The sequence below is a fragment of the Urocitellus parryii genome, chromosome 8 (genome assembly GCF_045843805.1).
Source record: "Urocitellus parryii isolate mUroPar1 chromosome 8, mUroPar1.hap1, whole genome shotgun sequence".
Taxonomy (NCBI): Eukaryota; Metazoa; Chordata; class Mammalia; order Rodentia; family Sciuridae; genus Urocitellus; species Urocitellus parryii.
In genome coordinates, this window is record NC_135538.1 from 136,213,921 (window position 1) to 136,227,405 (window position 13,485).

At 37.7% G+C, this 13,485-nt stretch overlaps 1 protein-coding gene across 9 annotated transcripts in view; it reads left to right on the forward strand.

Annotated features, from left to right (window-relative positions):
• Fars2 (phenylalanyl-tRNA synthetase 2, mitochondrial) overlaps positions 1–13,485 on the forward strand; it is a 507,072-nt gene that overhangs the window by 81,648 nt on the left and 411,939 nt on the right. The window contains exon 1 of one of the 9 annotated variants that reach the window (XM_077801826.1): positions 10,206–10,226. The exons of the other annotated variants lie outside the window; for them this stretch is intronic. The gene's annotated coding sequence lies outside the window, so the exon portion shown is untranslated. Of the gene's footprint in view, positions 1–10,205; positions 10,227–13,485 lie in introns of those variants that run through there. 9 annotated transcript variants of the gene reach the window in all.

Here is a 13,485-nt window from a genome sequence, read left to right on the forward strand (position 1 = left end):
CTTAAGCAGAGTTGCACAGTGTGCATGTGATTCTCCCATTAATTTTCAGCTTTTTATCTTTTTTGTGTTTTATTTTTATTAATATTATACATTGGCGTTAAAACAAACCAAGAGGTAAGATTGTTTTTAAGTAAGAATGCTAAGGTTCGAAAATACCAGTTTGGAATTATAAAATAAAGACAGGCTGTTTCTCCAGAGGAACAAAGACATGGCATCTCGCGCTAAACACCTCAGGGCGTTTTTCAAGCCCTCGTAACTGAAAGCTGAGTCTTTTCAAAGAGTTATTAAAACTGAAAATATTTATTTGCATATATGGGATCTCATGAGACTTTGGCCAAATAAAACTGTTTTCAAAAGTCTAGATTTGTTTTTGAAATAAATTTTATGTGTGTGTTTCCCAGATCTTAATTGAAAATGATGCAGAGAACTGTTTATATGGTATAGTACATTGAAGAGGCCGCCAGCATTTCATGAGATTTTTGTATCAGAGCTTAAATCTGTTATTCACTACATATATTGTCCTTCTTTCTTTTATACCCTTTCAGTGTTTTGATGTTTATGAGCAGCAAAATTTTAAACTTTGATGAGGTAAAATCTATACATTTTTTGACTTCGTTTATTTCTTTTGTATTTATTTGGAAATACAAAATAGAGAATAGGTTAGAATAGGCGTTCCTAACCCAAAATCAGTTAAAGAATTACCCCTAAGTTTTCTCTCTTTTCCGTCTTTTGTTTTGAATTTAGAATTTTCTGCAGTCTATTTGACACATGACATGAAGTGAAGATTAACCTCATTTTCCCCCCAAATACATTTTTGTTTTAAGTACTGTGGATTTTACCCAGGAGCACTGACCCACCTCCCCAGCCCTTTTTATATTTTATTTTGAGACAGGGTCTTGCTAAGTTGCTTAGGCCTTGCTAAATTCCTGAGGCTGACCTTGACTCAGCCTCCTAAATTGCTGGGATTACAGGTGTGTACCACTGTGCTCTGCTACCCAAATACTTAAGTCAATTTCTCTATATTATATGTTATTTTACTTTGGTTTATGAGATTTTATCTGTCCATCTATATATTTACACATTTAATGTGGGTGTGTGTGCACATTTTTATTTTTGGTGCTGGGAATTGACTTCTCCAGTCCTTTTAAAAATATTTTGGTTTGAGATAGTGTCTTGTTAAATTGCTAAGGCTGGCCTTGAAGTTTCAATCCCTGGCCTCACCTTCTGAGACTCTGGGATTATAGGTCTTTGCAACTGTGCCAGCATATACATTTTTAAATATATTTCTGAGTCTCTTTGTTGTGTTAGTTTTTGTGCCAATTTTCATTATTATTTTCTTGTATTTAAAAACAATTCTTAGCTCTTGTCACTTGTTTAATCTTTCAAATGAACTTGGAGATCATTTTTACAGAGTACTCCCCTTTACCTTCTTTTTCCCTGTGTAAAAATTTCCAGTAGAAATTACATGAAATTAGTTTGGGTAGAGCTAGCATTTTGTACTATTCAGTTTTCCCCTACAAGGAAATTTTTTTTAATATTTATTCAGATCTTACTTACTTCTTGGCTTTTTAGTAAATTTTGTGACTTGCTTTGCATTGGCTCACTATATATCTATTATTATAAAATATGCCTTTTGTTTCATGTTTATTTCCTATTGGTTATTGCTGGGATTTAAAAATGCTATTGAGTTTTTTCAAAACTTTGAATTCATTCCTTTTTCCAAGATGCTATTTATTCTAATAGTTTATCAGTTGATTCATTTGAGCTTTCTAGGTACATACTTGTGGGGTAGTTAATAACAATATTTTGGTTTCTTCTTTCCAGTAGATATGTTCCATTACTTCTGGGCTTACCTTCTTAACTTGGCTAAAGTACTAAAAACTTAGTAGTTGGTCATAAAAGTATCTGCTTCTGTAGGTAGGATGTGTAAACTCACCCAGAGATTGCAGGTTCCTGTGAAGAGAGGCTTCTGGAAAATCATCACTTCTATTTGTTAAATGTCAGTCATATCTCTACATATTTTTGGTAGGACAATTAGGATTTTAAGGAAAACTCTTGATAGTAGTCTTGAATAAAAGACTTACTTAAAGCTTATTTTAAAATAGGTTATTGGCTATTTTTGTCCTTTTAATATTTCTGCATGGAAATTTGATGACATTGAGAAAGAGAATAGTTTAAAGATGAACTTAGTGCTTCTAAAGTCAAGTTCGTCTTATGGATTATTGTTTTAACAGACATTGTTATGTAGAATAAAATAGCTTGAATTTTCTTATTAGATTCAGGAAGAAATTCTTTTTAGATTATTTCTGAAACTTTCTTACTAATTGACTTTCTTTCTGCTGTGCAGTTTTCTATCCCACAAATGGCATATTGTTCTTTGGTTCCTGTAATAAAAGAAAGCACAGACATCCTCCAAATGCTCCAAGTGTTCTGTATGTTCACATGGATGTATATATTTGTCTCCTTTATTTTCTCCTCAGAAATCTTCTGCAGAACCTTTCAAATGTTCTCCGGTCCTAAACAGAACCCAAGTGGAATGGGTAGGAGCTTTGCCCACCAGGCTCCTGCAGCAGACTCTTTTCTCATGCTCTGTCCTTTGCTCTAAAATGTCCCCCTCCATCCCACCTCCCTATCCCACTTGCTCAGAAGGTTGCTTTTTTGATGATGCTTTCTGTGATCATCTCGGGCCACCAATTTCTGATCTGCAAGGCAGTTTGTGGTATTGTTTATGGTATTTGGCACTCTGTAGCTTGCATTCTTTGTATTTTAAACACACATTTACTTTGGTAATTGTTGGTGTTGTTTTTTCTTGGGTAGATCAGGTTTCCCACAAATCCCCAGGACTCAGCACTGCTCTTATTTATTGAGAAAGGAGTGCAGAGCTACCTGGACTTTGATGCTCAGTTCCCTGGAACATGCAATTTCCCAAGTGGTTCCCAACTTCTCAAGCTTCCCTAAATATGCTGTTACTTTCAAAAATATTATCTAAGCAGTGATCTTGATATATGTACCTATATTGTTCTTTCCAATTAGGTCTGGAGGTTGCTGTTGTAAAAATGACTTTGAATGAAAGTTGATTTTTTTCAAAATGGCTTTTATATTAAGAAATTTTAAATAACTCTAAAAAGTTTTAAATCACTCTAAAAGTATAACAAAGGGGATGGTGGGGGAAGAGGATAAGAAAACATTTGTGGCCAAAGCCGGGCCTTTGTGTTGAGTAGCGTGACTACTCCTCAATATTTTACATTTTCTAATGAAAAATATTATACTAGTGTCATTTTGTAACTATTTTTTAAAGGAACTATCTAGTAAGTGAGAAATTATCATCTCAGGAAAAAGTCACTGAATTATTCCTGGCATATATTCCTAGTCAGCTCAATCATAATAATAATAGTATATTAATCTTGAGTAATAATGGTGATGATAAAAAGTGAAATAAGATCAAGGTAGAATTTTATTTGTTTGTTTGTTTGTTTCCAGGGATTGAACCAGGGGAATCAACCTTTAAGCTACATACATCCCCAATCCTTTATTTTTTTGAGACAAGGTCTCGCCCAGTTTCTTAGTGCCTTGCTAAATTGTTGACCGCTGACTTTGAACTTGAGATCCTCTTGCCTTAGCCTCCCAACCTGCTGGGATTACAGTGAGTGCTACTGTACCTGGCTCAAGTTAGAAAAAATTTAAAGTTTTTGTGCATATAAAAAAATTAATGAACTGGGAGACTTCAGACTGATAGCTCGACTCTCAGCAGATTATAAAAGCTGAGTGAGGGAAGTATATTGATCTCAAGGAAAGTTCTTTTAAGGATAAAGAGAATTATCTATGCTTATTTGCCTGTAAGGTCCAGTTTTATGATCCCAACAAAGAAGAAAAGCTTAAGTTTCTTTGATGGCCAGAAATAGTATTAAGGAATATAGGGATACTTAAGTTTAGGTTATATCACTATGGGTGGTTGGCCTAAGGGAATATTTCCATTGTTCCCTCCCATTGATTTTCCTCTAGTAACAATATTAATAATATTAATAATATATTATTAATAGCTAATAACTTTTTATTCATCACAACTCTTGAGTCTCTTTGCTGTTTGATGGCCAGGCAACACTTTTTGATGAGATATTTTGTTCTGGTAGTCGCATATGAGATGTTTTTGCACGTGGCCTTGTCAAATAAACACCCCAGGCTTCCAGGCAGCAGGCATGGGCTGTCAGTGTGGATCGCAGGGGGTTGAGTGTTATAGTTTAGAAGTACCCCAGGCTCATTGATTACTTTTCACTAAGTCAGGTAGAAAATCCAGACTGATGTCTCTTCTTGGTGGAAGATTCATTCTACTGTGTGTTTATTTCTAAGATCTTAGAATGCTTTATAGGTATTCTCATTTTTTTCTTTATCCCTGTGATTTTCATGAAAATAAATGGGCCTATTTCATTTGATACTCTAAAAGTAAAGTCAGAATTTTCTGTTTATCATTTGTGGCTAACATAAGAGACCATTAGGGAACCAACAGTGCCATGTCCTTATAAGAAAGGTGGAAGTGGGTCTTGGGGAAATGGCTATGTCCAGCCTCTTCTGTTCTTTCATACCTGGGATGATGTCTTGGGCATTAGGGTCATTCCCTGTGAGCTCCCTGTTATTTCAAGTCAAGCTAGCCACTGTGCATTCTTCCTGTCTGGTGTTGCCTTGGTGGTAAAGTAATGGGACCCTGGGGAGGGAGGGCTGCTTGGGAGCTTGTGGGAAGAGACTACACGAAATGGAGAGAGATTCAATTTCATATGTGCACATTGCTTCACTTCCATTTGTTTGCTATGTGGCCATGAGGAGAGATTTTCTGTGCCCAGAGAAGAGTAGTGAGAAGCTTTGCCTGGGAGACAGTTTGGCTCTCTGCTAGAGTGGTTCCCAAAGCCTAAAGAGACTCTGATGCTGTTACTTGTAATTCTCATTTTCCTGTCATGGTTGTCTTGTACACTGATATCTCAAAATTCATTTGTTTTATTCTGTGGACTTTATTATCTTCTTTGTATGTATAACCTCTACTGAGCATGACATATTAGGTACTTTAACAGGAATAAGTCATTTGAACAAGGCAGATTATTTTAAAAACTCTAAAAATGCATCAGGGAAGTTTTCTTCCCTTATTTAGTGTCACATCAACTCTTTAGACTGATAAAATTTTTCCTTTAAAAATATGGCATTATAATACAATTATTTCTATATACTCATTTAGAATATTCTGAGAGTGCTACATAAATAAGAAATAAGGAGCCCTCTAATTCTCTTTTTCATTTGAAATTTGGTTTTCATTACCATGTGCTATGTGATTAAAACAATTGCAATGTCCCTTTTCCATTGCTTTATGTTTTAGAATACTATATATATGAATGGGAGAAATGATAACCTTTTAGTTGGATAATCTGAAATTTCAGTTGTGTTGGGAACTTTGATACATGTAGCTTTTAGTATTCAAAGCACCTAATGTGAATGGCAAACCATTTGTTCAACAGTATTTCTAGACCATACACCCTGCTGCTAGGTAGTAATAATACAAACTTGACAGCTGAACACAACTGTGTTTCTGTCTCACAGCTTCTATAGGTGTTCAGTCTCAGCTCAGTCAAGTTTTCTCTTGTGGGTCTTAACAAGGCTGAAATCAAGGTGTTGACTGGGCTGAAGCCTTGACTATAACTCAGGATCCTGGTTTAATCTCAACATGGTGGCTGGCACAATTCAGTTCTTTGGACTATAGAATGAAGTTCCTCAGCTCCTAGAGGCTTCCCTCAGTCCCTTGCAAAGAGGCCATTCCATAGGTGGTTCACATTATAGCTCTTTGTTTTTTCAGGGCCAGGTGGAGATTCTCTGAAGTCCTGTCTCTGAGACCAGGGAAACGCGATTGAGCCATACCCACACAGAATCATCTCCTTTTTGATTTGTTCGTAGTCAATTGATTCAGGTCCTTGAGTGCATCTGCAGAACTCTTTCACCTCTGCCAGTCACAGCAGTAATAGCCATCATATTCTCAGTCAGAGGGTGGGAATTGTACAAGGATCACTAGGAATCCTTTTAGAATTCTGCCTCTTCAGGGTGTTGGAAGAGATTTGGAAACTGAATATATTTAATAGGTCTTAAGAGGACCACTCTTGTAACTGTTCACAAATTATAATATAGTTGAATAAGGATACAAACAGGGAGATGAGTTAGGTGGCAATTGTAAAAATTTGGGTGAGAAGTTATTGTGTTTTAGATCAGAGTGGTAGCAGTAGAAATAAGGGAAGAAGTAGGAGTCAAGGTATCTGCTCATGGGTTAAATATGGAGTATGAGCAAACAAGGAACCAAAGATGACTCCATGGTTTCTGACTTTACCCATCGGAAGAGTAAGATGGGGGAAGAGCAAATTGGGAGAGGCTGTGTAAAACAAGAGCTCAGTGTTGAGTGTGTTAGGTTTGAAATGCTTACTGAATATCCAAGGAAAAATGCTGTTAATAGTTCAAAAAAGAAGAACACTGATATCTACCATGAGGATACTAATGTGGATGTTGTTGCTGACCTAGACAAATTTTCTTGGTGCGCTGAGAAGAAATTTCTCATTGGAATGAGCCTGGGATAGAACAGAGAAGGATCAGAGGCATCAATATAGACTACTTTGGAGATTTGTAGTGAAAGGTACAGGTAAATCAAGAGAAGTATTATTTTTTTAGAGATAGAAAGTATTATAGCAATCTGTGTGACTGTGTGAACCTTTAGCTTAAGTAGCTCAGTGCTTAAGATAGCAGAAAAGTGCAAGTCTAGTTCCCCAGTCAACCAAAAGAGAAAGATGGTGATGAAAATTTACATTTTTACCTTCTACTTGTTAGCCGTATTGTTGATATTACTGACTTCAACTTATTTATTTAACTAAAACAGTCTTATTTATTTTTTTGGCATCTATACAGTTCCAACAATTGTCTTGAAGGAAAATTCCATCACCTTTCTCCTGTTTTCCTCTTTTCTTGCAGTTAGGCGCTTACAAGTAAGGCTGACAGTGGCTGTGATTATTTGTTGTTGATTTATTTCCTTCTCCGCCTCATGAATTTTTGTTTATGATTCAAAACTAATTTTCGTGGTTGTACTTTAATTAAAAAAGTAATTGAAAGCGGAGTGGCCTTCAGCCATTTTTCCTCATGGTAGGGATGGAGTGAGTGGAAGAAGCCTAGCCTATCAGGACACCACATTTTTATATTCTTAGCGACCCAGAACTCTGTGCCAATAACTGAGCGAACAAAAATAGCTTCTGGGTAGTCAGTGCAGGCATCAGAAAGTCCATGCAGTCCTCTCCTAGGAGTTGACCTTGCAGAAGAAACATGAGTGATGTCCAGTCCTGGAGTATAAGCTTCTAGTCCTTTCTCTGTCACCAAATACTGTCCTCCACGTTCAGTTCAAATGCATTCCTGGAAAAGTTGATGACAATTTAATGTATGGAAACTAAACATTTGGTTTATTTGTTCCTGCAGAACTAAAAATGTGTAAAATTTCTAAATATAAATGTATAGTTTTTTTGTCAAAAGTCTTTTGCAAGATTTTATAAGAGCTGAAGCAGGAATGTGTAAGGTAGATTTTGATGCTATCTTTTTTTTTTCTTCCCCTTTTTGTCTTGTAAGGCAGTAGCTACTGTCTTCTGAGTGTGCCATATGCCTAGGGAATAGACCCATAAACTCCTTTTCTGTATTTGAGTGAGTGTAATGTTATGATTAGTTTTCATTTCTTGAATGTGACTTTTTTCTAAATTTTCTCTCACTTCCCTTATTGAATGGAAGATATTTAGGCATTGTAGTCTTGGTATTTGGAATATGTTTAATTCTTATTTTTTCTCAACTTTGCCTACTGTTATGGTTTAGACATTAGTTGTCTCCCAAAAGCTATTTGTGTGAGAGAATACAAGAAAATTTAGAGGTGAAATGATTGGATCATGAGAGCATTAACCTAATCAATGCATTAATCCACTAATAGAGATTAACTGGGTGGTAACTGTATGCATGTAGGGTGTGGCTGGCAGAGGTGGGTTCTTGGAGGTGTGTCTTTGGGGTGTATATTTTGTCCTTGATGTGTGAAGTTTCTGTCTTTCCCATGAGGCTCTGCCTTGCTCCTGGTGTTAAGTAGTGGAGCTGGCCATCTATGGACTGACACCTCTGAAGCCATGAGCCCCAAATAAACTTTTGCTCCTTTAAAATTGTTCTTGTCAGGTCTTTTGGTTATAGTGTTGAGAAGGTTAACTAGACGCACTGACCTGATGTCCTATAATTGTTCTGTTGACCCTTAGTCTCACACTTTTGTGTACTTAGTTATGTCCATTTTTGTCTCAGGTTGTGTTGTTACTATCAACACTTATATTTTTCCATTTCCACTCATTTTTAGAAACTAATATAAATAAATGGACTGCATTATTCACATTATTGTGCAAATAAACATTTCTTAGCAAAGTAGAACTGTTGGTTTTTGTGCTTCACTGGAAGTGTTTGTTCATCAGCTGATGATGGATGGAAGTCCCAGGGAAGCCTAGGAAGGTTGTTTAAGGATGTCCCCTTTGGTTGTTGTGTTTTTTGTGGTACTGGGGATTGAGCCCTGTTTTTTTTTTTTTTTTTTTTTTGAGATAGGATCTTGTTGCCCATGGTAGCCTTAAACTTGAGATCCTTCTGCCTCAGCCTCCTGAGTTACTGGGAATTATATGCATATGCCAGTGTACCTGGGGAGGATATCCCCTTTTTATCTTTGAAAGTGGCAATTACATGAAAGTTATGCTGTAAAGCTGTGGAGTGCCGTAAATAGCTAGCATTATAAACTGTAAGTTGAATCTTTCAAGATCTTGCTTTCATCTTTTGCAAGATGACCAAGTTGTCTTTAGTTCCTTTAAGATGCTTTCTTTGCATTATGACCATGTGATTCCAGTTGGGCTATTCTGATCCTTATGCCAAAACTGAGTATTTTTCTTTTCACATAATTTGAGCAGGTTTATTTTATTTATCTAATTTTTCCAGCCTCATAAGATACGAAGCTAGTATTATTGTTTATTTTTTAACTTTCCTCTTAACCTAAATAATTGTAGGCAACTTGAGTCCAGAACATAAAATTATGATAAAAGTAATCCAAGTAGGGAAATAGAAATTAAATGAAAGCATTCCCAAGATGATGAAGGACATAAGGACATAAGACAGGGACTCTAAGTGAAGGAAGGAGTGCATCGTGGTGGGAGCTAGTGTTATGGGGGCTGTTTCCTGTGGGAGGGGGAGGGCCTTTTTACCCTGCACATCCTCATGCCTCACTGCTTGCTTTTTTTTTGGTACTGGGGACTGAACCCAGGGGCACTCAACCACTGAGCCACATCCCTAGCCCCCCCCTTTTTTTTTTTGTATTTTATTTAGAGACAGGATCTCACTGAGTTGTTTAGTGCTTCACTAAGTTGCTGAGGCTGGCTTTGAACCCACAATCCTCTTGCCTCAGCCTCCGGAGCCTCTGGGATTACAGGCATTCCTATTGTGTCCAACTTCACTGCTTACTTTTGATGCCTGAGTTGTCCCCCTTAAAAATTTCAAAAATGAAGATTGCCTCCTCAATTCTGTTAAAAGAATAAAAATCCACTTATTATGCCAGGTGTGGTGACACATGCTTATAATCCCAGTGGCTTGAGAGGCTGAGGCAGGAGGAAAGGGAGTTCAAAGCCAGCCTCACCAATTTATCGAGGTGCTAAGAAACTCAGTGAGACCCTGTCTCTAAATAAAATATAAAAACGGGCTGGGGATGTGGCCCAGTGGTTGAGTGCCCCTGAGTTCTATCCCTGGTACCCCCCCCCCCCCAAAAAAAAAAAAGCCATTTATTGGGCTCAAATACTGAACACATTCACAACTGGTCCTCGTGGTGATGGCTAAGAGCGACCATTGCTCTAAGTGCCCTCTTATTCTGTGCTGTGAGCCAGGTGACAGGTGTGTCTTCCATGCCTTCTTTTCAGAGATCACCATGCTGCTTGTTTTGAGGTGTGTGGTCACCTAAATTAATGTGTCTTTTCACCTCACCAGATGTCACAGAAGCCACTTCAAAGCAAGTAGCCTGTGGGTCCAGTTTATCTGTCTCAAGTCTTGATCCTGAAAGGCCACTGCCGCTGCTTGCTGTGGATAGGCTGTCTGCTGTTGTGAGCCAGTACCTTGTTTCCTTTGAAGCCATTTGCTGGTGACCACATTTGCTGCACAGGAGCTGGTTCATGCAGGTGGGGGCAGTAAGGGATGTGTGACAGACCAAACTGACGGGAAGGAAGGCCCTTAGAGCCATAACCAGTCTCATTTTCAAATATTCGGGGTGGCAGGTGGTCCTTTTTATGCCATGGGCAACCTGTAATTTCTCTTGGATTCACTGTTCCTCCCTGATCTGTGGGACTGAAAGGCCAAGGGTAGGCTGTTGAGCAGGTGGTGCAGAGAGGAGGCCATGTATTATTAGAGTGAGCAACTGTGTCTCTTGGCTGCCTCCGTCTGTACTAGAGAACACATTGCCCCAGTCAATAAGCTCTGCTGGAGCAGCCAGCGGCAGGGAAATGCGAGTGAGCAGACTTGGCCTGAATAACAGATATTTATCCATCACCCAAAATCTGTGCAGAAAGGTTGGGTTTTGCAGTTAGATTTGGGCTTAAAATTCTTGCCAGTCCCACATTTTTTTACTATGTGATTTATAGAGCCTTGTTTTCTTTTTCTATAAAATAGTATTAGTCTTGAATTTTGGTGCTGAGTAAATGAAATAATATATGTGAAATGCTTAGTGACACAAGCGATGATGATTTGATCATAAAAAATTAAAATCATGCCATTATTACTGTTTTTATTATTCATCTGTTCTTCTACCAGACCTTTTGCTGCAGGTGATAATTAACAAGGTGACAGCCTTTTAGAGATGTTCTTTGATCTGTTGTAGAGGTGAAAAATGTTACAGAAAGCAACTATTTTGATGTTGAAAGACATCAGAGAGATCCAGAAATGCATAGATGGTGAGACTGATAGCCGCTATGGTTTGGATGTGGTTTGAAGGTCCCTGAGGGTTCCTGTTGGGATTAACCCCTATTATGAGGTATTAAAAGGGTGGAAACTTAATCTGAATATGGTGTGTTTAAAGGTGGAGACTTTGGTAGTGATGAGGATTAGACAAGGTCAGCAGGGTGGAACCCTCACGAATGACTACTGGTGGCCTTTATGAGACACACAGACATACCAGAAGAGCTACTCGTGCTCCCTGTCTCTTGTCCTGTGGTGCTCAGTGCTGTTTTGAGATTTTGCCAACAAGAAGACCATCACCAGATATGGGCCTTTGGGCCTCCAGAACTGTGAGCCTCCTTTCTTTATTGTTAGGGAGCCTGAAGTATTTTTTTATGGTAATGCAGAATGGAGGAAAAAAGATTATGGGAGTATGGTTGACGGGATGTCACCTCATTCCAAGGTAAATTAAGAGAGCTATCTTGGTTACAGGGAAAGATTAAGTCTAGGGTTCCTTTGAGTAGCAATTTACCCCACAGTTTCTCAGACACATGTATAAAATAAGGTTCATGTGCTCTTTTTTAGAACTGGTAATAGACCTATAGTAGAAGGATTTCAGCTTAGTGTTTGAATTTTGTGTTTGAGAACTGAAGACAGCTAAATGCCGTAAATAGCATAGGAAAGTGGCTTGAACTTTAAAAACATTCCTTTTCCTTTGTTCTCTCACTTCACCTTGAGATTTTCACATTTACATTAATTATCTCTATAACTCACATTAGGTTATACTAAAGAATCTGAATTTCAAATAAATGCCAAAATCCGAAAATAGGTCTGTAGTCTTTCATAGGCAGTTATGAATAAAATGGACTTTCTGTTTTTGAAACATTTTGTCATAGGAAGCACAGACCTTCATTGTTCAAATACCTTGTCACCAAAATAAGGAGAAAAATCTCATTAAACGACTCCTCAGGGGTGCTGGAGATGGCGGTAGGCCATGTTGGTATGCAGTCTAGCCCAGGGCCTGCTGCGCCTCTGGAGCCTGGGCACCCTGTCTGCCTCCTTCTGATCCCTGGGACAAACAGTCTCTTCCCTTGCTGAACACAACTTTCTCATCTGCAAAGTCAAGATTTTAAACCAGTTGATCTTTAATGTCCTTTCTTTGCTAACTCTATGAGTGTATGTATGAGGCACCACTCTGTATGTTACTCAACTATTTCTAAAAAAGACATGCATCTTTTGTTATGAGGCCCATGGGATTTATGTGGATAAGATTATCATTACCTTCAGCAGTGATTTTTCTGTGTGTGTGTGTGTGTGTGTTGCTTTGCATTATTGGAGTCTATAAGAATTTTTCATGATACCACCTTGTGAAGTATATCAAATAGAGCTGCTTTCGTTTCCATCAGGGTCTGTGCCCCATTTTCCTGTGGTTTTTCACCCTGAGCCACTTCTGTAAATCCCTACAATTTGAAATCTACATATACAGACCAGGCTCCATACTCTTTGAGTGTACTGTTGTATTCTCGATCTAATTCTGTACCTTCTTTTCCCACCAAAATTTTTTAATTAAAGTTTTTAAACCTTCAGAGCAAGTTGAAAAACATGTTATGGTAAACCTCCACATAGCCACCATGGAGACTCTACAATAAATGTGCTATATTACACTTGACTTATTACGTACTCACACTTCTCTTACCCTCTGTTTGTCTACAAATCCATCCATTTTGGGGAGAGGTTTAAATTGCAGTTTTTTTCCCAAATGTGGATCACTAGCACTTAGTATTAGTATAATACTAGAGCTTAGTATTAGTATACAACTATTGTTTTCTTCAGGTAAAATGTACATACAATGAATATGTCGATATTAAATATCATTCATTTAATTCTGACAATTGTATCCATCCATGTAATTCAAACCTGTCAGGGTTCTAAACATTGTCTCCCCAAGAAGTCCTCCCTGTGATACTCTCCAGTCAGTCTTCACCAGTACCTGTCAGAAGAATATATTGCTCCGATGTTTTTCACCCACAATTAGTTTTTATCTTTTCATTTTGCTTTACTTAAAGAGAATCATACAGCATCTAATCTTTAGTGACTGTATTATTGCACAGAATAGCATTGGATTTGCCCAAAAGACAATTATTTTTAATGAGAAAAGTTTAAATTGTGTTTACATTTTCTGATTAGTGTAGTAACATTTCTACATGTAGTGACATTTTTGTGCTAGAGGTTCCAAAAGTTTAGTTGGCAGCTGAATTCGCCTGGTTGGTTCCTGGGGTCAGACTGCCTGCCCTGGAGTTCCTGTTTCATGGGTCTGGGGTGAAGCTCAGGTAGCAGCTTCTGCTGATGTTTCGATGGTCTTGAGATTATACTTTGAGAATCATTATTCTATACAAAATCATTTTAAGTATTGTGTAAAATGTGTCACCATGTGTGTTTGTGCTACTTTGCCTCATTGGCATTTATTTTTTCATAAAATGTCATATAAAGCTGTTTTTATGATAGTTA